This window comes from Ziziphus jujuba, chromosome 12, assembly GCF_031755915.1.
Source record: "Ziziphus jujuba cultivar Dongzao chromosome 12, ASM3175591v1".
Lineage (NCBI taxonomy): Eukaryota > Viridiplantae > Streptophyta > Magnoliopsida > Rosales > Rhamnaceae > Ziziphus > Ziziphus jujuba.
In genome coordinates, this window is record NC_083390.1 from 2,871,680 (window position 1) to 2,899,042 (window position 27,363).

Genomic DNA, 27,363 nt, shown 5'->3' on the forward strand with positions numbered 1-27,363 from the left:
CGCATAAAAATTTTAAAATGCGCCAAAAATTTTCAAAAAATGGCAAAAACACGCCTTTTCTCTCAATTTCATTTTTTTTCTTTGATTAATTTTTTAGTTTTCATCTACAAATAAAAAACTGAAAATATTTCTTAAAATTGCGAAGCAAAATATCGAAGATTGTTGTTTATTTTTCTGTTTTTCAAGTACACCTTTATCCTTTATAAAATTTGCATGTCTTTTAAGATATTTGTTTTTTTTAATCGAGAGAACAGGCGACGCATTCTCTTCAAGAAGGGTCGCTTGTTTTTAAATTGTGGGATCAAGCAATGTATTATGGTCGAAAAGCATCGCCTGTTCCAATTTTTATATTTTCTTTATAATCTTTAAATAGTTTTTTAATTGTTCATCTACAAATATATTCATGTAGCAATCCAATAAACATAAATTCCATTGATCTAAAAACAGAATATAGTTTTGTCAATGCTCTTCTCAATTATTCGCATATATGTGTATAGACGAGACATAAAATATCTCAAGACCTAATTTGAGATAGGGTAGCGAATATAGAATTCTAATTTAACAAGCATTTATTGCCTAATTTATCTACATAAGTATGTTAAATGAGCTTAACTTTCATGTGTTTGTGGTCAATGATAGCTTACGTGTTTTTAAAAATTGAAAATCTATTAAATTACTTTTTCTTAAAAATAAAAAATAAAACAAAATAGAAGGAGGAAGCGACACAATTCCATTAAAACGCGTCGCCTATTCAATGTTTTATTATTATTATTTTTTACTCTTTAATTAGTTTTGTTGATTGCTCATCTACAAATTAAAAACGAAAAAGCATATTTGTAAAATTAAAAAAATTACTAAAAACAACTTTCAAATTCAAAAAAAGTTAAAAATTGGTTGAGTGAAAAGGAGACGCAGTTGTTGACAAATGCATCGCCTTTTCGTCTATTTGGCGACTCTTTGTTAATAGAATGCGTCGCCTAAAACTATATTAGCTAGCTCTTGTTGTATTATTATATCCAAGTCATTTGGCCTGATGGTGTGGTGATTCTTTCAGAATGTAAGAGGTTTTGTGTTCAATTCTTGACATGGCCCTATCTGATTTTCTTTTTTTTATGGGTTTGTACATGTTTAAATAAAAAAATTTAAAAAAAGAAGAAAAGGCAATGCAGTTGTTAAAAAATGCTTCGCCTTTTCATCTATTTGGTGACTCTTTGTTAAAAGAATGCATCGCCTAAAACTATATTAGCTATTTATTGTTGTATTATTACATCCTAGTCATTTGGCCTAGTGGTGTGGTGATTCCTGTGTTCAATTCTTGACATGCCTCTTTCTGATTTTTTTTTTTTATGGGTTTGTGCATTTTTAAATAAAAAATTAAAAAAAAAAAAAGAAAAGGCAATGCGGTTGTTGAAAAATACATCGCCTTTTCATCTATTTGGTTACTTTTCGTTAAACGAATGCGTCGCCTAAAACTATATTAGCTAGTTCTTGTTGTATTACATCCAAGTCATTTGCCCTGGTGGTGTGGTGATTCCTTGAGAGTGTAAGAGGTCCTGGGTTCAATTCTTGACATGGCCCTATCTGATTTTATTTTTTTTTATGGGTTTGTACATGTATAAATAAAAAAATTAAAAAAAAAACAAAGAAAATATTAGAGCAACATAACTGAGATGGGGGATTTTTTTTTCTAATAAAAAAATTAAAAAAAAAACAGTGAAAATATTAGAGCCACATAACTGAGATGCGTTTTTTTTTTTCCTAAGACATTGGTAACAGGCGACGCACAGGATTCATTGTGTGTCGCCTTTTTTTTTTTTTTTCTTCTTTTGATCAATCTATTGTACATGTGTGAATAAGAAAAATAAAAAAAAAAACCAGTGAAAATATTAGAGCAATATAATTGAGATGTTTTTTTTTTTTTTTTTTTGAAGATATTGGTAACAGGCGACGCAGATTCATTATGCATTACTTTTTTTTTTCTTTTTTCTTAATCAATCTAATTTTATTTCAACTTCAAATAACCAATGAAAATATTTAAGCAATATAACTTAGCTATTTTTTTTTTTTAAATATAGGTAACAGGCGACCCATAGTCTTCTTTATGCATCGTCTATTCTTTTTTTTTTTTTTTAATAAATCTAATTTTATTTCAACTAAATATTAGAGCAACATAACTGAGCTCCTTTTCTTTTTTTTAAGATTTTGGTAATAGGCGATGCACAATGAATATTGAAAATATTAGACCAACATAACTAAGATGGGTTTTTTTTTTCTATAAAAAATTAAAAAAAAAACAATGAAAATATTAGAGCAACATAACTGAGATGGATTTTTTATTTTTTTTAAAGACATTGGCAACAGGCGACACACAGGATTCATTGTGCATCGCCTTTTTTTTTTTCTTTCTTTCTTTTAATCAATCTAATTTTATTTCAACTTCAAATAACAGTGAAAATATGTAAGCAACATAACTGAGGTTTTTTTTTTAAAAATATAGGTCACAGGCGACCCACAGTCTTCTTTATGCGTCGCCTGTTCTCTTCTTTTTTTTTTTTGTTCTTTTAATAAATCTAATTTTATTTCAACTACAAATAACCAGTAAAAATATTAGAGGCAACATAACTGTACTCCTTTTTTTTTTCTTTTTTTTAAAAAGATTTTGGTAACAGGCGACGCACAATGAATATTGAAAATATTAGAGCAACATAACTGAGATGGTTTTTTTTTTATAAAAAAAAATTAAAAAAAAATCAGTGAAAATACTAGAGCAACATAACTTAGATGGATTTTTTTTTCTTTTTTTTTTAAGATATTGGTAACAGGCGATGCACAATGAATCTGGTGCATCACCTTTTTTTTCTTTTCTTGTAATCAATCTATTGTACATGTGTAAATAAAAAAATTAAAAAAAACCAGTGAAAATATTTGAGCAACATAACTGAGATGGTTTTTTTTTTTTTTTTTTAAAAAAAGATATCGGTAATAGGCGATGCATAGGATTCGTTGTGCATAGCCTTTTTTTTTTCTTTTAATCAATCTAATTTTATTTCAACTTCAAATAACCAGTGAAAATATTTAAGCAACATAACTGAGCTGGTTTTTTTTTTTTTTTTTTAAATATAGGTAACAAGCGACCCACAGTCTTCTTTATGCGTCGCCTATTCTTTTTTTTTTTTGGTTCTTTTTATCAATCTAATTTTATTTCAACTACAAATAATCAGTGAAAATATTAGAGCAACATAACTGAGCTCTTTGTTTTTTTAAAAAGAAAAAGATATTACTAACTGGAGTTGCACAATGTGTGTCGCCTAAAACTAACTGGAGACGCACAATGTGGGTCGCCTGTTACCAAAATCTTTAAAAAAAAAAAAAAAAAAAAACCAACTCAGTTATGTTGCTCTAATATTTTCACTGGTTATTTATAATTGAAATAAAATTATATTAACTAAAAGAACCAAAAAAAAAAGAAAAAAAAAGGAGAATAGGCGGCGTACAATCTTCATTGTGCATCACCTGTTACCAAAATCTTTAAAAAAAAAAAAAAAAAAACTCAGTTATGTTGCTCTAATATTTTCACTGGTTATTTGTAGTTGAAATAAAATTAGATTAACTAAAAGAACCCAAAAAAAAAAAAGGAGAACATGTGACGTACAATCTTCATTATGCATCGCCTATTACCAAAATCTAAAAAAAAGAAAAAAAAGCTCAGTTACGTTGCTCTAATATTTTTACGAGTTATTTGTAGTTGAAATAAAATTAGATTGATTAAAAGAACCAAAAACAAAAAAAAAAAAAGAACAAGCAACGCATAAAGAAAACTGTGGGTCGCCTGTTACCTATATTTAAAAAAAAAAAAAAAAAAAAAACAACTCAGTTATGGTGCTTAAATATTTTCAATGATTATTTGAAGTTTTAAAGAAAATCAGGTTGATTTAAAAAAAATAAAATAAAAGGGGAACAGGTGACTCAGAATGATTTTTGTGTGTCGCCTGTTACCAATATCTTAAAAAAAAAAAAAGAATACTATTTAAAAGATTTGCAAGAATAATCTGTACATGAAAAATTATATAATTGAACAACAACCTTGTATAATTAAATTTTGTTATTATGTAAACATAAATAAGTGGATGGTTAATCATTTTTCATAAGTCTAGCATTTAAACAATACAATTCATATAAAATATACGCACAGTATTAAAGGCGACTTTGTTCAGCCGCATATTCAGCGACTCTTAATGGATGTGTCGCGTGTTGTTGTTTTTAGCGACCGTTTGACATCGACTATTTTGGGATGCATCGTATATTTATTAAATTTTTACTGACGCGTTAACCTTAGAGTGGCGATTTTATTTTTTCAGACGCATTTGTTTTGTAGCGTCTCTAAGTAAATGTCGCTAGATATCAATTTTCGCTTAGTGAATCCTTTAATTCCATGTATTCAGACATATATATGCTATGTTGTTATCTGTATGTACCTTCTTCCTCCATTAATTGAGGCTCAATGTGATACGAGTATAACATAATCTGATTACATATGCTTTTGCATGGTATATTATGTGAACCAATTGTGCATATGTATTGTAATTTTCTGGTCATTATCATCTTTTGTTTATTCATAAAATTAGGACAATAAACTCTTTGTCCCCACATTCTCAATTCCTTCTACTTCTACAAGTGAGCCTTAATGACCGTTGGAAAATGATCAACATGGTAGCCAAACATATGCATGGATTGTTGGGATTGAGTAAGATTAATTCCTGCATCTAACAAGGAGCCAATCTGTATCATAAATCTGATTTTAATTTTATAACTCAGTTTTGCTCATTCCCTGGCTATGTTGTTCTTACTGATGCAGCTTTATTATGTATGTCTTAGATCATAAATGGACCTATAACAATCATAAGAAAAATGAACATAAAAAATTTAATATGTTTGTTGAAATAATTCAATCACGTTTTGAGCACAGGTGATCACATATTTAATACCACATAACACACATGAAAATTTAGATTGACCACGATCATAACCTGTTTGTTTGAGGAAGAATATAAGCTGAAGTTGTAGATAAACTTTGTTTGCTCAGTAGTTTAGATGGAAAACCCAAATGACTCAGGTTTGATAAGTTATGGAAATCTGTTTTGACTGCAAAACTCAAATCCATCTAATACAACAATATCCAATTACCAAGATGTTAAATTGTGCTGCAAGCTTTTTAGCTTTATGGTCAACATCAAGATGTTGATTTTTATTTTGATATAGAAAAGCTAAAATAGATTTTTTCTCCTGCATGGCTAGCTCAAAAAATAATAAGTGATGAAAATTTTCAAACATTCACCATGAAAAAATAGAGTATCAGCCGCATTAAATATAGTGGCTAAAAATCTATATTTTGTGGCCAAATGTTTTTGACCACAATAAAGGGCATTATTAGGTTATGGCCAATAAATTTACCAAAAAATGAAAACATATAACCCTATAGTTAAAAATATTTAGCCATAAATTCTTGTGATTAAAAGTGTTTAGCCACATTTTTAGCAACAACAAATTTTATAGCTAAAACTTTGTCTCGTAACAAAAAGCTATTTGCTATTGCCAAAAGTTTTTTGCACAAGAATTCAAAGTCTCTAAAAGTGTCGTGGCTAATGCTCTCTTTTTTTTTTTTTTAAGATTAAAAAATGCTATTTTTTTCTTATATTGGTAATTGAAATTTGGCCAAATGTCAAAAACATATGTGGGAATTTTCTCTTAAGAACAATAACAGAAAAAAATTTGTGTCAAATTTATCATCTTTAATTTAAAAATATTTTGTACATTAAATCCAATAAAAACCCTTCAAGTATATTATTAACGAATGAAATCAGAAGAAGTGACCCAAGACGCCAGCAAGCAAACTGAATCCTAACTAGATTGGCACTTGGTGAACAAGCAGCCACAAGATACCCATTTTATTGAACTAGAAATTAAAAGTAAAAAGCAAAAGATAAAAAGAACACAAGGCTGAAGACCCTAAGAATTAACAAAATCTATAAGAAGTAACTAAAAGCATATGATGGAGGTAGCGAGAAAGATCAATCAGCATTAGAGTTAGAAACAACTTCCTTGGAGAGGATATTAGCAAGTTTATTCCCTTCATGAAAAATTTGAGAAACTTTAAATATGATAGATGATAGAAAATGAAGACAATTCGACCATTCCCTTGCAAATTAATGGCACGGGACATTGATAGACTTGCAAGAAATCAAACCCACCACATACTTGGAATCACATTCAAGCCAAACAAAATTCCAATTAAACTATTTAGCAAAAGACATGGCATGCATGATAGCAGGTAACTCGGATACAAAAGCATGGGCAATGCCCAATGGAATAGTGAAGCGACCTTTAATAAAACCCTAAGATGTATGAAAAACCCCTCCTCAATTAGCAGGTCTAGGATTACCATTAGCAAAATGAAATAATAATAATAATATTAATAATAATATAACCAACATGTCTATTTTTATTAAAAAAGATTAGGAATATGTCAGTTTCGAGTTTTATGAAGCAGTTCAACATCTTTATCTAATAATAATAATAATAATAATAACAATTTTATGAGGAATCAAAACAATATCTATATAAAATCCATAAAGGTTGACTTTGCTTATTTTGAAAACTAGCACTAATACATCTTTAATACTATAAATTTATTCCTTCATTTTTGCTCCTTGGTCAACTGTATCAATGACTTGATTTGTTTCTTTTACAATTTTGACTATACTAATATTAATTATTGAGAAAAACTTATTTAAGTTTTATAATGTTTCTTCTTCTGAGTTTTTCATTTACTAAGATTATAGCCTCTTCTTTTTCTTTTTTTTTAATCTTTTACAGTTTGTTATCTTGACTGAACAAAGATGTAATACTATAGTTACATATATATATATATTAGAATTTGTCAACCTGTAACCTTCATGTGTTTCACTAAATATGGGGATTCTAAAGGTGCCATGAAGCTCTTAGGTGACACGGTCAGGCCTCTATAGCCACTATATTTTATTTTCAATTTATTATTATTATTATTATTATTTAAATAAACAACCAAATTTTATTAAGAACCAACAAGTTTACATCAATCAAAATGAATGGCATCAAGAAGCCAATCTGGCCCCTCCATCGAAGAAACATAAGAACTAATAGAAAGAGCATGACAAGTGATAAGTGAGATTTTTGCTCACTTATTTAGCCCTTAATGCTTGATTAATTGTTTAAAAACTCAAGCTTTATTTTGTTTCTAATGCTTTTTGTTGAAAATCTTGAAGGAAAGCTTTAGATTGGAGATAATGGCATATTATTGAAGAAAATGACAAATTTGGAGCAATTTTGGGAAAAGATGGAAAGGTTCCACGCCAAAATAGTGTGTACCCCTACTCCATGCCATGGTCCACACCAAAATAGTGTGTACCCCTGCTCCACTCCATCCTCCACACCGAGCTCCATGCGAGGAGGCCTCCTTCCACGCCAAGTCATGCACGCCAAAACCAGCCCCCTCCACGCCATGGTTCACGCTTGAGTCCACACTAACAGTAACCTTTCTTCACAGAGACAGTGGCGTGGAGTGACGCCAAAGTGGCGTGTACCCTTAAGCTCCACGCCACATTTTTTACAATTTCAGCATTTTTTCGGAGGATAAAAATTAGATGCTGAGGTGTCAAAAAGGGAAGGGTTTTTGATAAAAAAATAAGGGTGGATCTTCATTCTTGTCTAGGGTAAAAAGGGTTTAATGAAAGGAGCAGCCACTATGGGGAAAAAAAAAGGTGAAAAAGGGAGGCACAAAGAACCAAAAGGATTATAGAGAGAGAAGAAGAAGAGCTATAGAGAGAAAGCTTGGATTGAAGAGGATTGGAGCATTTCAAGACATTGGAGCACCAAGAATCTTCAATTAAATTAGTTTTTCTTTCTCTTCCATTTTTTATTCTCCATTTTTATTGGGTTCATTGTTAATTTTTGAATATCATGTCTTCCTTTATGGATTTTCCCTTGAATTTTGTTATGGTATTTACAAGATATTTGATTAATGGGTTGAATTTTATTTTGCTGTTTATTGAATTTTCTTGTGTTAATCTTGTATTTATTGTTCAATTTACTCTTGCATTTAGGAATTTGCTTGGGTATTGGGTAGATTCACTATTTTATACTTGGGAAGGTTAAAATTGGTGAATTGGTCACTAGATTAACACAACCTAGGTCCTAATTAATATTGAAAAATTTAACTAGGATTTGGGTAGCCATAAAAGAGGGGGTTTAAGGCATGAGGACTTAGGAATTTTAGAAAGGAATTTCTAATTTTCATTGAGGACTCATAAATTCTAATTTCACTTTGGAAAAAGGGATTAGAATAAATTGGAATTTCTCTAGGCTAGAAATTGGATGAAGTTTGGTATCTTGTCAACCTGATGAGTTTAAATATAGGAAGGGTAAAGGGTACATCAAAATCCTAGGCTTTTAGTTAATTGTAATTCCATTTTAAATTGTTGAATTTTGTGTTTGTTACTTAATTCATTGTTTAATTTCTTGTTTTACTTTTAATTTCAATTCTCTCACTTTAATTGAGTGCCTAGAAAAAAACAATTAGTCAAAATTTTGGTAATTAGTTAATATTAAAACCAATCCTTGTGGGAACGATACTCTTTCATAATTCTATTACTTGAAATGACCCGTATACTTGCGGGAAAAGTCTACATCAACAAGCAACAAAATAAGCTACTCGATTAGCCTCAGCCTCTCTAGGACAACCAAAAAAAAAAAAAAAGAAAAAAAAAAGTGATTAGTAAAATTATATCATAGTTACTGGTGTGGTAAAAACTGCTTTAATATTTTATAAAGGCTTAGTATGGGATCTAAACTTTATAGATATTATATCTCTTTAGGAAAGATTTGTCACTCTTCCTCTCTCACTCACATATGTTGATTTCTAGCTGTTTTACTAGAAGTTCATGTAATATAATCCTTGAATTCTATGTACTCAGACATACATATGCCAAGTTGTTTTCTGTACGTACCTTCTTCTCCATGAATTGAGGCTCAATGTTATACGAGTATAATATAATCTGGTTAAATATGCTTTTGCATGGAATATTATGTGCACCAATTGTGCATATATTGTAATTTTCTGGTCATTATCATCTTTTGTTTATTCACAAAATTAGGACTAAAAACTCTTTGTCCCACATTCTCAATTCCATCTACTTCTTCTACAAGTGAGCTTTACCGACAATTGGAAAATGATCACCAAGGCAGCCAAACATATGTATGGATTGTTGGGATTGTATGAGATTAATTCCTGCATCTAACAAGGAGCCAATCAATATCATAAATCTGAGCTTAATTTCATAACTCAGTTTTTCTCATTCTTTGGTTATGTTGTTCTTATTGATGCAGCATTATTATGTATATCTGTAGATCATAACTGGACATATAACAATCATAAGAAAAATGAACATAAGAATTTAATCTGTTTGTTGAAAGACTTAAATCACTTTTTCAGCACTGGTGATCACATAATTAATACTACATACACACACATGAATTTTGATTGACCAAGATCATGACCTGATAGTTTGACAAAGAAAATAAGTCGAAGATGTATAATATTGCTGATTCTAAATTCCACCTAAGAAAAACTTTGCTTGCTCTGTAGTTTAGATGGAAAGCCTAAACGACTTGTGTTCGATAAGTTATGGAAATCTATTTTGACTGAAAAACTCAAGTCCATCTAATGTATAAATTAATCTTACATTTTTTTTTCTCAATTATGATGTGGATCACAAACAATAAGGATGAATTTAGAATGATATATCCAATTACCTAGATGTTAAATGTTTAGCTCTATGGTCTACTTCAAGATGTTGATTTTTATTTTGATACAAAAAGCTAAAATTGTAACACCCCATCCCGACGTAAGCCAGAATTTTCTCATGTTGATTGAGGTTGACTGACTTTGACAATTGTTGACTGAGAGGGGTGAAACTTTGACTTTTTATTCGGATATAACTTTAGGTTGACTGAGGCCATTGCAAAGTACGCACCGACCTGAGTCAGTAAACTAGTAGTACATCTAAAATGGAGCTGTGGTTTGAAAGTTATGAGCAACATAAGTTGAGATCCGAACTGTTCGAGGGTGTCGGAGTTGACTTTTTATTTTTGCTTAATTTGGGTTTGACTCCTATATGAGTGTAAAGTACTCATCGATACGAGTTCATGAACTGGTGGTGCACTTAAATCGGATCTACGATTAAAAAGTTACGAGTATGTAAAGTTAGACCTATTTTTTCCTCAAATTAATTTTACCTAGTAGTGGAATATTTAAAGTATTTGATTTGCGCCACATGTAATGTCAGGACCCATCCAGGATCTCTCACCGAAACCTTAGATAAGTCCTGATCCTTGGGAAAGCTTACCGGACCCTCTAATGGAAAATCCGGCAAAACCTCCCCTAAGGGTTGGACTTACTACAAATTCCCTGAACTGAAAACACACTTCTGTATACACTAACTTATTCCTCCCATCTTACTACAATTTAATTTCACAAATTTATAGCACTTCAAATGAATAACGGGAAATTAGTGCATATTTAATAATAAACATCCAAGACAGGATACAGAGCTTTACCATGATATGATTAAATATAAAAGTTATACAACAAAGGATGGAAAGAAATATTACAAATAGAAATAAATGAAAAGAAAGAGAACTCCTCGAAACACGACAGCAATGAAGGTCAACCTCGCTCCGGATGAACGTCTACCAATCCTTATACCTAAGGGAACAAATTTAAAAATATCAGATGCTAATCATCTCAGTGAGTGACCCTATCTACTATACAATTATAATAGTAATAATAATCATAGTACACTTGATTAACTAAGAATAAATAAGTAAATAAATAATAATTAATTGAAAATAATATTTTTTCTCAAAACCCATACCATTCACTCCGTAGGAAATGTTCCATTTTTAAAACATTTTTGCAAAACCTAATCTTTTATACCCCAAAAATCAAGGAATGACTAATTTAATAAATAATTAAATAATCCAAATACGAATAAAATATAATGAAATATAATAAAATAAACTTAGAATACTTGCATTAAAGAAATATAACATAAAAGAGAAATTCAATATATAATTCGTAAATTTTGATTTAATAAACTAAAATAAACAGAGTGAAAAATATAATTTAAATAATTACAAACGATCATATAAAATAAGTGGTAAAAATATTATAATATTCATTTTGAAATATTCAACCAATCTATATAATATTTTTATGGCAAGATGCATTTTAAAAACATTAATTTAAAATAAGTGACATAAAATATGAATAAATACATTTTAGAAAATACTAATTGGAAATAGGTGATAAAACAAGTTAAATACATTTAATTCAAATACGACCTTAAAACTTTAGGATTTGAAATTTATATATGAAAAATAATATTTGACGCACCACACAATATACCAGTAATGCCTTACGATACCTAGCGTCCCGAGCACCGTCCGACGGGAGGTTAAAGAGAGAAACTTACATATGGTCGCTTCGGCGTCCCGACAGCGCCGCTGCTTAAACAGTCATCCCGGCCATGGAGGGGGGCGGCTTATGGCCAATATCAAACTTGTCTGCCCTCGGTCCGATGGCAACTTACGGGAAAAATTATAACTTGCTCGCTCATCCACATACATAGTACAGGACACCAGTACTGTATGAGTGCGTCTAAAACAAATAACCATATTATTTTTAAAAATAACAATTTTTCCAAAACCCACCGTGGGAATCATACAATTTTTCAAATTTACCATCCCACATTTTTGTCTTTAATATCTCCAGCACAAATCCATCAATAATAATATACAAATAACTTTTCTCAAATCATAAAATCAATCAAATAATATTTCCAGGGCATAATTATATAATTTGAAAGCACCAAACTTAAACCAATATTTTTCTTTAAAAATTTAAAATCGAATCATGCCCAAAAACAATATTAAAACCCAAGTACAATTAATTAAATGAAAACACCTTGCTCATGTGTAATAAATGCAATTAAATCACAATAATAATAATCAAGAATTTCTTAATAAACCAAACTTTCATTTAGCATCAATAAGTATACATATATATATATATAAAAGAAATCACCGAAATTAATAATATAATTTACCACAGTTATAAATAAATTCCACCACATGAGCATATTTTCTAAATATTAAATTAACACAAAATAAATATAACTAATCACCCCAAAATAGTTTTAAAGGTGTGTCACTCACCTCGAGCATGCAATCCAGCCAAGATCCTCCATAGGATCAATTCTACGACTCACATGTGCTCCTAGAATAACAATATTACACAAGATTAAATAAATTAATATTTTATTCGGGTAAATAATACCCGGTATCTGGGGGAGCAAACACAAACGACAACCAAAATTTGCAAATAACATATCGAAATGAAGCTTACAACACAAGGATTAAGGATTGACCCTTACCTTCCAGAGATCGGACCCGAGGTTGCCGGAATCTCGCCGGGAAGGTTTCGGTCTTTAGGTTCTCGACGCTCACAAACCGCTTTGAATTGGAGGAAACCGACCTCATATTTGGATTCAGGAGGTCAGAATTAGTGGGAAAAGGTGGGCGGTGCAACTGGAAACTCGCCGGAAAATCGATTTCTCGACGAGCCGCTGTGGTCACCGAAACCCGTCACTGCTGGCGGCACTTCCAGTGGCCACTGATCATGATTTTTGGTGGGAAGGTAGATCGGGGAATGGGTGACTCAATGGGACTGGCGATGAGGCAAACGGAGGTCTGGTTTGGGAGAAATCGGCTAGAGAAGGAAACAGGCCGCTCACCTGAAAACACCCCGATCCGGGCGCGTCGCCGGCGATCTGGCTGTGATTTTTGGCTGGCTGGCTGGTTTTGATGGATGGGTCATGGTGGTCAAGCATGTGTACTATTCTGGTGGCCGAAAATGGGTGAACGGCAGTTGGCCGGTCCTTACCCTTTTTCTCTCTCTTTCTCTATCCTCTTTCTCTCTCCTCCTTCTCCTTCTCTCTCCTCCCTCCCCTTCTCAACTAGTCAAAATGCCCGTGGTTGTCATTGTGCACTCACGGGTGGGTCCACCTTTTGTGACATGTGGCATCACTGTTCACACACATACAGATCCATAAATAGTAAATGCTGTCTTGGAAAAACTTCACAAGTCCGTAACTTTCAAACCACATGTCTAAATTGGGCGTGCTGCTAGTCTATGAACTCATATCGATGAGTACTTCACAACATGCATGAGTCAAAGCTCAACTTTGCACGAACAAAAAGTCAACTCCAGCACCCCTTGGATAGTTTGCACCTCAACTTGTTTTGCTCATAACTTTCAAACGGTAGCTCCAATTTTGACGTGCTACTAGTCTACGAACTCGGGATGACATGTACTTTGCAATGGTGCCTCGGTCAATGCAAAATTTTTCCTGAAACAAAAAGTCAAATTTTTGACCCACTCAGTCAACGATCAACCTCGGTCAACGTGCAAAAAAATTCCAGTATAATTTGGGGCAGGGTGTTACATGTAACATTATAAAAAGTACCACATGTCAGCCATAATTAAATATTACATTATTTTGTTATTATTTTATATTATTATGTTATTATTTATTATTTTATTTATTTATTTATTTAGTTTTCCTTTTCCTTTTTCTTTTATTCTCCCCACGTGGGAAAACACCCACGGGCCCTTTTACTTTTCTTCTTCTTCTTCTTCTTTCTTCTTCCTTTTCTTTTCTTTCTTTCTCCTCTCTCTCGCTCCCTCCACTGCCTCACCGGTTTCCACAATTCCGGTCGCCGGAGTGTTGCACGCGCTGGATGGGTGAGAAGGCATGGAGGAGTCCGGCCCGAAGCCAGAATCTCTTGCCCAGCCGTCGCCAGACGCTCTCAGGTTGGGCTCCGTCTCCTGCGACGTCAAGTTTAGTTTTTCGGCGATTCGACCATCACCGGGCTAAATTGATGCTCCTTTCCACTATTTTTCAACCCTCTGAGCTCAATTTTGAGGTCCATTCAGCTTAATTCCTTGTTGTTTGAGAGATATGAGAAGTTGAACTTTGGCCAAAACTTTCCCTTCATTTTCCGACCACTTCCGTTTGAATTGAGCCCAACGAAAATTGGTAACGTACTTCTCATCTCTTTATCTTTTTATTGGTATCTCATTTGTGAATTATAGTGGAGTATTTTGAAATATGCTATTTTTGAATAAAATATTATTATTTTAATATGGTAATCTGAAAAAGTATCTATTTAATATTTAAATAATTATCATTTATATTGAAGATGTCAAATTTATGTTGAATTGAATAAGTATGCCCTTGAAATAATATTTTAGAAAATTTAGGAAATTGTAATTTTAAGCCGTTGTTAAATTATTGCTATGGAATGTAACACCCCGCCCCAAAGTACACCGAAAATTTCTCAAATTTAACCAAGGTTGACCGGGTTTGACCGTCGTTGATCGAGAAGGGGTCAAATACGTTTTGCTCCTGATAGAATTTCACATTGACTGAGGTACCGTTACGAAGTACACGTTAGCACGAGTTCATAGACTAGTAGCACGTTGAAAACAGAGCTACGGTTTGAAAGTTATGAGCAAAACAAGTTGAGGTCCAAACTGTCCAAAGGGTGCTGAAGTTGACTTTTTGTTCATGCAAAGTTGAGCTTTGACTCATGCATGGTTATGAAGTACTCATCGATACGAGTTTATAGACTAGCAGCATGTCCGATTTGGACATGTGGTTTGAAAGTTGTGGAACTGTGAAGTTTTTCCGAGATAGCATTTACTATTTATGGATCTGTATGTGTGTGAACAGTGGTGCCACGTGTCAAAAAAAATGGACCTGCTTGTGAGTGCATAATGGCACCCACGGGCGTTTTGACTGGCTGAGAAGGGGAGGGAGGAGAGAGAAGGAGAAGGAGGAGAGAGAAAGAGAGAGAGAGAGAGAGCTAGAAAGAGAAACCCAACCGGCCAACCACCGTTCACCCAATTCTGGCCACCAAAACAGTACACATGCCACCCTCGCTTGAAGCCCACCTGAAAACTGGCCGGCCAGCCAAAAATCACGGTGAACCGACTGCCGACGCGTCCGGATTGAGACTTTTTTCGGCGGCAGCGCCGATTGCTTCAAACCTAGATTTCTCTCCACTCCGACCTCCGTTTGACTCATCGCCGGTCCCGTTAAGTCACCCATTCCCTGATCTACCTTCTCACCAAAAATCGCAGCCAGTGGTGTAACACCCCGTCCCGAAGTACACCGGAAATTTCTCAAATTTGACCAAGGTTGACTGGGTTTGATCGTCGTTGACTGAGAAGGGGTCAAATGTTGACTTTTTGCTCCTGATGAAATTTCACATTGACCAAGGTACTGTTAAACAGTACATATTGTCACGAGTTCATAGACTTGTAGCACATTGAAAACGGAGCTACGGTTTGAAAGTTGTGAGCAAAACAAGTTGAGGTCCAAACTGTCCAAGGGGTGTCGGAGTTGACTTTTTGTTCATGCAAAGTTGAGCTTTGACTCATGTATGGTTGTAAAGTACTCGTCGATACAAGTTCATAGACTAGCGGCACGCTTAAATTGGATATCTGGTTAAAAAGTTATGGACCTGCAAATTTTTCAAATACAGTATTATTTTAATATTATTTTTAAATATGTGAATAGTTTGCCACGTATGACTTATTAAAGGGTTCCATGTGTCACAATGGTGAGACACCACATGTCAACCATGATTAAATACCATATTATTTTATTGTTATTTGATTTAATGTGTTATTATTTATGTGATTTAAATATATTCGTTATATAGAATTTATTATATCATATGTGTTTAATATTTAAGAAACTGCTATTTAAATTTATGATGTCAAGTTTTGTTGATTTAGTATATATGTTGCCTCATATTTATATTTTGGGTTGTTAAATTAAGTATATTTTGTGTTAATTAAATATTTGAAAAAATGAATTTTATGTGTTGGATATTTAACCAAGTTATTATTTATATTGAAGATGCCAAATTGTGTTGAATTGAATTATTGTGGAAGAGACTAATTTTATGAAATTATGATTTAAATTTTATTAAGTTTATTGTTGATTTAAATGTTGAATTTTTTTGATGCATAAATAATGCATTTATGTGATTTTAATACTGTATGAATTTCTATGTATCCTTTTATTATTGTTTTGGTATATTTGATAAAAGCATATGAATTGGATTATATTTTATCTAAATTTAATATTTTATAATATTATGAAATTTATAGTTTTTTGTTAGATGCACCCATACACGTACCGCTGTTCTATACTGTATATGTGATTATGATAAGCGCGCAAGTTGTAATGTCTCCCATGAGTTGCCATCGGACCAAGAGTAGGCAAGTTTGATATTGGCCATAAGCCACCCCCCTCCATGGCCGGGATGATGGTTTAAGCAGCGGCGCTGTCGGGACACCAAAGCGACCGTATGCAAGTTTCTCTCTTTAACCTCCTATCAATCGGTGCTCGGGATGCTGGGTACCTTCGGGCACCACTGGTATATAGTATGGTGCATCAAGTATTTTTTTTATATGTTCGTACATATATTTGTATGTTATATTATTTGATATTATACTGTATATACCGTACCATATGGAGGCAGCGAACCAATGTGGTCCATGTAGAGCTAGCCTCATAACCATGTTGCCTACGAGTCCAGGGGATCGGATGGCCAATATAGGCAACCACCCTGGTTTGTATTGGTAGCAAAGTGCCGGCGACAGCTAAAATCATAGATCACGTAGCATGTTAGGAGGTATCGTACGTATCTCCATTACAAACGTGCATATTTCATTTTATGCTATGGATTTTAAGATATGATTTTATGTATTTATGTTATGTTATCTATTTGTGATTTAATTTCTTACTAATATTCTTAATCGATGTTATTATATTCTTATTACTTTTAATTGTATTTAACTATTTATTTAATCATTATTGTCACTGTTATCGGGATTGTTATTATTATTTATAATGATTATTTTTATTGTAATTCCAATTTTTATTATTATCATTATTATAATTATAGTTGATATTATTGTTATTATCAATGGTATTTATTAACAAAACTATTATCAAGTATTATCGCAGTTGCGATTCTCAGTTATTGAGATTTTAGTAAATAATATTGATTTTTATTTTTATTTTTATTAACACTATAGGAGATCTTTAATATTAATTTTGTTATTTTTGTTATTATTATTACTATCATATGGGACCTTCGGATAAGTATCACAGCCTACGGGCAAGAAAGATAGCCATCGGGCAAGTGTAATAGTCCTCAGACAAGTGGTAGCCTTTGGACAGGTGAGATAGCCCTTGGGCAAGTGTGGTTATGTGATAGCCCTCAGGCAAGTTACATTAATACATGTATGGGAATATAATAGCCCTCAGGCAATTTGCATTAATACCATTATCATTAAAGCGTTTGTTATAGTTTTTTTTCTATTGTTAATGTGATGTTGCTTTACCTTTCTTTCTATGTTATGCATTGGCATATTTGTAAAACGATATTTGAAGTGTATTTGACATGTGCAGCACTAAGTGGGTGGTGTGGGCGGACGAGAATCTATGATGGTATATTTTAATTGGTTATTTACTAAATTAATTCCATTATATGCCTTTTATATAATTTGTTATCGAAGTGCTGCTAGTTGTGGAACTTAAATTATAGTAATGTGGGAGGAATAAGGTGGTGTATATAGAAGTGTATTTTTAGTACAGGAAAATTATGGTAAGTCCAACCCTTAGGGTAGGTTCTGCCGGATTTTCGATTGGAGGGTCTGGTAGGGTTTCCCTGGAATCAGGGCTTGTCTAGGGTTCAGGTGAGGAGTTTTGGACGGGTCTTGACAAGTGGCCACCGGAGGTGGCGGATTCCGATGACCACGGTGGCTTGTCGGGAAATTGACTTTCCGGTGAGTTTCTAGTTGCACCAGCCATCCTTTCCCACTATTTCCGACCCTCTAAACCCAAATCCGTTGTCCACTTTCCTCAGTTTTTAACGGATTATGAGAATCGAAGGCCTAAAATTTGTGAGCTTTCTGGCGAGATTTCGGCCACCTCGGGTCCGATCTCCGAGAGATAGGCCTCAATCCGCGATCCTCATTCCATAAGCTTCGTTTTGGTATATTACTCACAAATTTTGGTTAACGTTTGTGTTAAACCCCCCGAGTACTGGGTATTATTTATCCGAATAAAATATTAATTTATTTAAGTTATGTAATATTATTGTTCTAGGAGCACGTGTGCGTCGTGGAATTGACCCCATGGAGGATCTTGGGTTAATTGCGTGCTCGGGGTGAGTGACCCGCCTTCAAATTAATTTCGGGACATAAATTTTGTGAATATTTTGTATTAATTGAATATTTGAAATTGATATTCTATGTGATAAATATTTAGTAGATTTATATTTGGAAATTTGATGCTCAATTGAGTGAATCAAAATATTTATATATTAAGAAATATTTTGATCTAAGGAATTTTATAAAATTGAAATTGAAATTATTAATTATTAAATTAATTTGTTGGAATATTTCATAATTGAATATTTCAAAAATATGTTTATGTGTTCAATATTATGAGAATTTCTATATAGAATTATATTGCCATTTTATAATGTTTTTAATATATGTTTTGGTGCCAAAATAATATATTTGGGAATTTAAAGAAATTGTGGTTTTGATTTATTTTAATTATTGCTATGGTTATTATTCAATTATTGTGCACAGTTATATGAATTAATTATATATGGAATTTATATGGTTTTCATATTATTGATTTAAATTGATTTTTGAGAATTTGAGAAAAAATATGGATTTAAATTTTTATGTTTCAAAAATATTGATGCATTGAAATATTAATGGCTTGACCTTATGCCATTGAATAATTTGTATATTCAGATTGATGGATTTGAACTTGATGGATTTAAAATGATGATTTAAAAGAGAATGTGGAAAATTGCGGGTTTAATTGGATGGAATAAAGCCGATGATATTTATGAAATTTTGAAAAATATTGATTTATGATTTATGAGTTTTTAGATGCACCATACACGTACTGGTGTTCTTTATACATGGATATGATTAGCCCGCAAGTGGATGTGATGAGTGTGCAGGTAGGTGTGAGTAGCGCACAGATGATTATGGGGTTGTCCTGTGGTTGCCATCGGATGAGGGTAGGCTGCCCCTCCATGGCCGGGACATCTATTTGCAGCGGTGCGGTGGGACGTCACGCGACCGTATGCCGGTTTCTGTCTTTAACCTCATGTCTGGCGGTACTTTGGGACGCTGGATACCGTTGGCGCCATTGGTATATAGTGGGTGCACCAAGTGGTTTTTGGACCATGATTTTCAAAATAAATATTTTGAAATTGTATTTAAATTAAGAATATATTTAATGTTGTTTTTATTATTTATTTCAAATGGAGATTTTAATTTGTTTTAATTTTTTCTTTCCTTAATTATTCAATAAATTGATTTATTTTAATTATTTAATTATTTCATGAATTGTTTTAATGTGAGTTTTGTTAATATTTCGGTATTAATTGTTATGACATGCATTAATTATTTAGTAATTGTTATAAGTTATTTTTATTTCAATTTATTTTATTATAAATTTAGGTACTTGAATTATCGTATTTTATTAGAAAACTATTGATTAATTATTTTCCTTGGTTTTCGGGGCATACAAATAGCGGGTTTTGTAAAACGTTTTAGAAAGGGAACTTTTCCAACTAAGTGAATCATGAGGGTTTTGAGGGAAAATATTATTTTTAACTACCTATTATTTATTTACTTATTTCTTATTAATCAATTAACTAAGTTATTTACCCTTTTATTATTATTATTATTGTATAGTAGATTGGGTTACTCATTGAGATGATGAGCATCTCATATTTTTAAATTCTGTTCCTTTAGGTCCAGGTTAGGAGACGTTGATCGTCTGGGGCGAACCCGACGTCTCAGTTCATTTTCGAAAGTCCAAGAGAAGCTTTTCCTCCCTTTTTCCTCTCCATCTTGTATTGCTTTACCTATCACTGTATTAATTTCATAATTATTTCTATAATGCTCTGTATACTATATTGGACACATTTTATTAAATACTGCATTAATTCCCTATTATTATTTTGGAGTGCTGTAAATTTGTGGAATTAAATTGTAGTAATGTGGGAGGAATAAGGGGTGTATATAGAAGTGTATTTTTAGTGCAGGAAAATTGTGGTAAGTCCAACCCTTAGGGGAGGTTCTGCCGGATTTTCCATTGGAGGGTTCGGTAGGGTTTCCCTAGGATCAAGGCTTGTCTAGGGTTCCGGTGAAGAATTTTGGACGAGTCCTAACATGGAATCCTTGGACAAGTATCACAGCCTCCGGCCAAGAAGGATAGCCATCTGGCAAATATAATAGTCTTTGGACAAGTGGTACCCTTTAGACAGGTGAGATAGCCCTCGAGGCAGTTGTGGTTATATGATAGTCCTCGGACATGTATGATAATATGGTAGCTTTTGAACAAATTATATTAACACCATTTTTATCATTTAAAGTGATTGCTATTGTTTATTATTGTTAATGGGGTGCTTGTTTTATCTCTCTTTTATATTATGCATCAGTGTGTTGGTAAAACGATATTTGAAATATATATGATACTAAGTGGGTGGTATAGGCGGACATGAATGATTAAAGGTATATTTTGGTTTATTTAGTAAATTATTTCTATTGCATATATATGTGTGTGTTTTATACAAATTGTTATCGAAGTGCTGTCATTTGTAAAAATTATTGTAGTAAGGTGAGAGGGATAAGGTGGTACCATATAGGAGTGCATTTCTTGTAGGTAAATTTTGTGGTAAGTCTTATCCTTAGGGGAGATGCTGCCAAATTTTCCATTGGAAGGTTCGGTGGCATTTTCCTGGGATTAAGGCTCGTTTAGGGTTTTGGAGAGAGATTTTGGATGGGTCTGACAAAAATGGATTTTTCATAAATCAACCTATAGTCAGAACTAAACGAAGTAACCTTTTTCTACTGAATGGTTAGCTCAAAAAATAATAAATGGTGAGAATTTTTAAACATACACTACGAAAAAGACACAGCATTAGCCAAAACAAATATAGTGGCTAAAAATCAATATTTTGTGGCTAAATGTTTTTAGCCATAATAAAGGGCGTTATTAGGTTGTGGCCAGTAACTCTGATGTTATTTACCAAAAAATAAAAACAAATAACCCTATAGTTAAAATTTTTTAGTCACAAATTCTTGTGATTAAAAGTTTTTTTAGCCACATTTTTAGCATCAACACATTTTATAGCTAAAACTCTATACTGTAACTAAAAGCTATTTGTTGTTGCCAAAAGTTTTTTAGCACATAAATTCAAAGCGGCTAAAATTGTCATGGCTAGTGCTATCTTTTTTTTTTCTTAAAGACAAAAAAATGCTCTTTTTTATTTTATAGTGATAATTGAAATTTCGCCAAGTGTCAAACACATATATTGGGAAACAATATATCTATAAAGAACATAAAGATTAACTTGACTTATTTTGAAAACTAGTAATAATACCTTTTTAATAATAGAGATTTACTCCTTCGTTCTTGCTATTGATCAATGGTATTAATTACTTGATTTGTTTTCTTAATTAACAATTTTGACAATACTAATATTAATTATTGAGAAAATAATTTTTTAAGTTTTATAATGTTTCTTCTTTTGAGTTTTTCATTTACTATGAATATAGATTTGATTTTTAGTCTTTTACAGTTTGGTATCTTGACAAACAAAGATGTAATACTATAATTATATATATATATATTTATTATCGTTTGTATATCTAATCCTAATAATTTTAAAGCTATTATTGTCTCAAAGTAACGCGCAAGTTCCACATATCTAGTAATTAATATATATTAGTATTTGTCAACCTGTAGCCTCCATGTTAGGGTATGTGAACGATCTCTCACTAAATATATATGGGGATTCTAAAGGTGCCATAAAACTCTTTGGTGACACGGTGAGCCCTCTATAGCCACTATGTTTTTATTTTCAATTTATTATTATTATTATTATTTTAATAAATAACTGAATTTTATTAGGAATGGCATCAAGAAGCCAATCTGGCCACTCCTCCATCCACGAAACTTAAGAACTAATAGAAAGAGAATAACAAGCAACAAAACTATCTAATAACCTATGAATATCTTTAACTAATAACAATTAATGCCGAAATACTTTTCTTCACCAGAAAGCATCTGAGTTGCTAGCAAAGAATCAGTCTCTACCACTCCATTAGTCAAATCCGATTGAACAGCAAAAGAAATGCCTTCTTTCAACGCGGCCATCATTCAGCAGTCAATGGAGAGCACACCTGCAGGAAAGAAATAGCAGTAGCTGGCATTAATTCACCTTTTGAATTTCTTATCACAACACCAACACCGTAACTCCATTACTCTCCCTCAGAGCCCCGTCAACATTTATTTTTAACACAACCAGCAGTAGGCAAAGTCCAACGTAGCACGTTACCTATCCACCCGGGGTTGAGTCACCAAACAATGAGCGTCCAAAAAATCCATATGCAACCGTGCCACACTATAAGTAAAAATCAATTTTCACTGGGTCCATGCATAGTTAATCAATAGCTTTGAACAATTAAAACTTTTTTAATTATCCACTCTATAGACATAATTAATTTATGGGGTCGGACAATAAAAACCTTACCTACTTCTATATAGACATAAACCATACCAAAGTCGTTGCGTTCATTAATTTATGAGGTCGCAAAAAGGGTTTGAAATTGTCAATAAAAAGACTCCAAATATTTACTGGCCCAGTTGACTCATTGACCTACAAATCTAACGTCAAATTTATAATTGTCTGCCAATCCTGACACAGCTTGTTCGGTTTACCTGTTCTTACATCTATGGCTTCCCTTATTTAAGCCTTATATAATATGAACGAAGTTTAACTAATTTCATGTGCAAATATTTGCAACAAAAAGCATTTCAATCAAATGAATTATTTTACATATGCCATGATTCACTGTATATTACTTCAGTTGCTCATTTTCAGACTTTGCACTTGCTTAGACACTATATCTACAGAATCCGATCCCATTAGAGACAGAGACAACAATGTCTTAGTCTCCAGTGGAGGAACTTTTGCACTTGGATTTTTCAGTCCAGGCAAATCAAAATACCGCTATGTTGGAATTTGGTACCACAAAATTCCAGAGCAAACAGTTGTCTGGGTTGCTAACAGAGATAATCCTGTAAACGGTTCCTCTGGCTTCCTCTCCATTGATACTACGAATGGAAACCTTGTACTCTACAAAGCAGACAGGATTAATCAAACAGTTGAGATTGTCTGGTCCACGGATTCTTCCTCAGCATGTTCACCAGCAAGTGACTGTGCAGCTCAGCTATTGGATTCAGGCAACCTTATTTTGCTCCATAATAGCAATAAACAGGTTACATGGCAGAGTTTTGACCACCCAACAGACACAATGCTCCCAAACATGAAAATTGGGATAGATCGAAGAACTGGACTGAATAGGTTCCTGATATCTTGGAAGTCTGAGGATGATCCAGGAACAGGAAATTACTCTTACAGGATTGACCCAAGTGGGTTCCCTCAGCTATTCTTGTACAAAGGTCAATTTCCATGGTGGCGAGGTGGTCCCTGGAATGGGATTTGCTGGAGTGGTATGCCTGCCATGGCAGCAATAATATCAGGTGAACTCCCCGTCAATGTGAGTTTTGCGAATGACAACAATGAGATCAGTCAAATGTGGCGCATTTTGGATTCCTCAATCTTTTCAAGACTTGTTGTATATGAGTCTGGAACGGTTCAAATCTTTACGTGGTTTGAACGAGCTGAGCCAAAACGGAATGGAGTGTGGTCAGCACCCATGGACCGCTGTGACGAATATGGACATTGCAGTGCATTTGGTCTCTGTGCTACTAGCACTGCTGATCAATTTGAGTGCATTTGTTTACCGGGATACCAGCCCAGGAATCCTACTCAATGGTACTTGAGAGATCCAAATCAGGGATGTGTAAGGAAGCCTGGTTCCTTGATTTGCAGGGAAGGTGACGGGTTTGTGAAGTTGGAAAGTATTAAGGTTCCTGATACTTCTGATGTTGAAGTGATTAGTAGCGGTGTAAGCCTGAAAACATGTGAGAAGGAGTGCCTGAGGAATTGCAATTGCACGGCTTATGCCAGTGCTAATATTAGTAAAGGAGGCAGCGGATGCATACTATGGCATGGGAATTTGACTGATACCAGAAAGTTCACAGCTGGTGGCGGTCAAGACTTTTACATTCGCGTTGATGAGCATGAATTAGGTACTTTCTTCTGAGCATATTAAATTTTCTTTCCATATATTTAATTGAATTCTTATTCTTAACTAATTAGCAGCTTCTTTTTCAGCCAAATATACCAAGAAATCTAAAGGTTTGCTTGCCACTAAGCGGACTCGTACAATATTGGTAGTCTCTGCTGTCTCTGTTTTGTTCAGCATCATCTTCTTTGCATATTGGTTTCTAAAGAGGAAAACAAAAGGTATTTCAAAGTTTTCCTTACCATTTTGTCTTCTGCTAAGCTTGCAAACATTCTGCTTTCTACTTTCTAATCCATGCAACAACTGAACAATAGGTCAAAAGCAGTCATTATGTCCTAAACAATATTTAATTTTCTTAGACTTTTATGCTGGATTTTTATTTTTTATTTTTTTATATTTTTAATTTTTTTATTTTTGCTTGGCCTATGGCCTATGGTTTTTCGCTGGTGAAACTGCCTGTAGTGACAAAAAGTAAATTCAAGGTTTCAAGCTTCAAGGAAAAAACGAAAGCTTAAGACATATATATATATATAGATAGAAAATAATAAAGACTTGAATGGTTTGGTCTTTTATTTCTCTGTTATCACTTATTCTGTTAAAAAGGAGATGTAAAGTGTGTGATAATTCTGTTTTTGTGTCAAGGACGACGTAATTTGTTCCTTGATGCTAACACTACTTCTGAAGAATCCTCCAAAGAGAAGAATCTTGGGGAGAGTAAAAGACATCCAGATTTACCATTCTTTGATCTAAGAACCTTGATCTGCCACGGAAAATTTCTCTGATACAAATAAGCTTGGACAAGGTGGATTTGGTTCAGTCTATAAGGTAATTAACTACTTTGATTAAATTGTAACGCCAGAGTAAGAGAGCTAGGGAGAGAGGGAATTTCAATGACATATATATATGTCTATAAATTTCAGGGTCAACTAGTTAATGGACGGGAGATAGCTGTGAAAAGGTTATCAAAACATTCAGGACAAGGAATGGAAGAGTTTAAAAAAGAAGTGATGGTGATAGCAAAACTACAGCACAGAAATCTTGTGAGGCTTTTGGGTTGTTGCATCCATAAGGAAGAGAAGATGTTAATATACGAATACTTGCCAAACAAAAGCTTGGACTACTTCTTATTTGGTAAGAATTTTTCAAAATAAACAACCAGTTTACTGAAGTTGCGCGGTTGAAAATCGTGAGTTATCATTCCTATCATGCAATTACATTTTTAACTGATCTTTAACCTATATTGAAGCTTTGATGCTATATGTTCCAGATGCAACAAGAAGGTCAAATTTGGACTGGACAAAGCGGTTCGAAATTGTTATTGGAATTGCTAGAGGGATCTTATATCTTCACCAAGATTCAAGACTGAAAATCATCCACAGAGATCTAAAAGCTAGCAATGTTTTACTAGATGCTGCAATGAATCCAAAAATTTCAGATTTTGGAATGGCTAGGATGTTTGGAGAAGACCAAATCCAAGCAAATACAAACAGAGTAGTTGGTACATAGTAAGTGATCAAATTCATTCATGATTCACCTACTTAGACAAAGGCTGAACAAAGATCATATGTTTTTTTATTTTTTTTCGTTTATATTACTGCAGCGGTTACATGTCACCAGAGTATGCAATGCAAGGGCTATATTCAACAAAATCTGATGTGTTCAGCTTCGGTGTTTTGCTACTAGAGATCATTACTGGTAGGAAGAACACGAATTATATTAGTGGAAGCCCCTACCCAAATCTCATTGGACATGTAAGTTTTGTTTTTCTCCGAGCTTGTGTTTGTATTGTCTATGTTTTTTCATTTTGGTTTTTCTGTTATACGTACTTTTCTTAAAGTTTTTACTTCTAGCTTTTTTTTCAAATTATAATAATAAATGCACAAAATGAAAACTATTTCAAACTATTTATAAAAAGGCCATTGCAAAAGACCTTGGTCTCTTAAACAAATGAACATAGTATTAACTGGTTATTTTGAGAATCATATTAGAATAAAAATTCAATATTTTTGAGTGATACAGATATGGGAGTTATGGAAGGAAGGAAGAGTGTTGGATATAGTTGATCCAATATTGCGTCAGCCATTTTCTGCTCAGGAGGAGATTTCAAAATGCATCCACATTGGGCTACTGTGTGTGCAGGAAGGTGCAACAGACCGACCGACCATGTCCACAGTTATTTTCATGTTGGCTAATGAAACCAATCTTCCTCCACCCAACACACCTGCCTTTATTTTCCAACAGAAGACCTCTTATGATGGCGACTCTTCAACGTCAAGATCAGGACAAGCTCTTTCTTTGAATAGCATTACCATAACTAAACTTGAAGCTCGTTGAACTCAATATATAATAAAAGGTGTTATCTTGTTCTTCTTGTTCTTGCATCTAGACCATACATCTGAAAATGTGATTGTATTAGTTAAAAATTATCTTCTTATTAGATCCAGTGTGACAATTGGTGCTTAACAATGGAGCTTAATTTTAAAACTGAAATGTAGGCCAACTTATGTAATTCGTTAAGACCAAATACTCTCGTGGTGATCTGTTGGGAAATGTGAATGATTTGCTAATCACAACATTTGGATTCTTGTGAATTAGGCCATCAATGTTTAGATTTGTTTACCTTGTAAATTATTCATTGAGGATTTCTTTGGAACACAAACAACCAAAAAATTCCTTGAAAATTTACATATTCAAACAGAGCTAAAACAGGGGAAGTGACTTCTTTATACGGCACTAATTACAACTACAGCATTGTATCGTATATCAAACATTTACGTACATAAATGTTCATGGTGGTTATTACAACTTCAATACTTGGTACTTTCTGATTGTATGTGGTGGTAGGATGTGCTGAAAAATTCGCAGAAAATATATTTTTCAACACCCAAACTCCAATTTTTTATTTTTATTTTCTTTGTGTGTGTGTGTGTGTG

General features: G+C 33.1%; 1 pseudogene; it reads left to right on the forward strand.

Moving 5' to 3' along the window:
• Nucleotides 1-23,056: 23,056 nt before the first annotated feature.
• On the forward strand, nucleotides 23,057-27,141 carry LOC125418418 (G-type lectin S-receptor-like serine/threonine-protein kinase RKS1; annotated as a pseudogene).
• The last annotated feature ends 222 nt before the right edge of the window (nucleotides 27,142-27,363 follow it).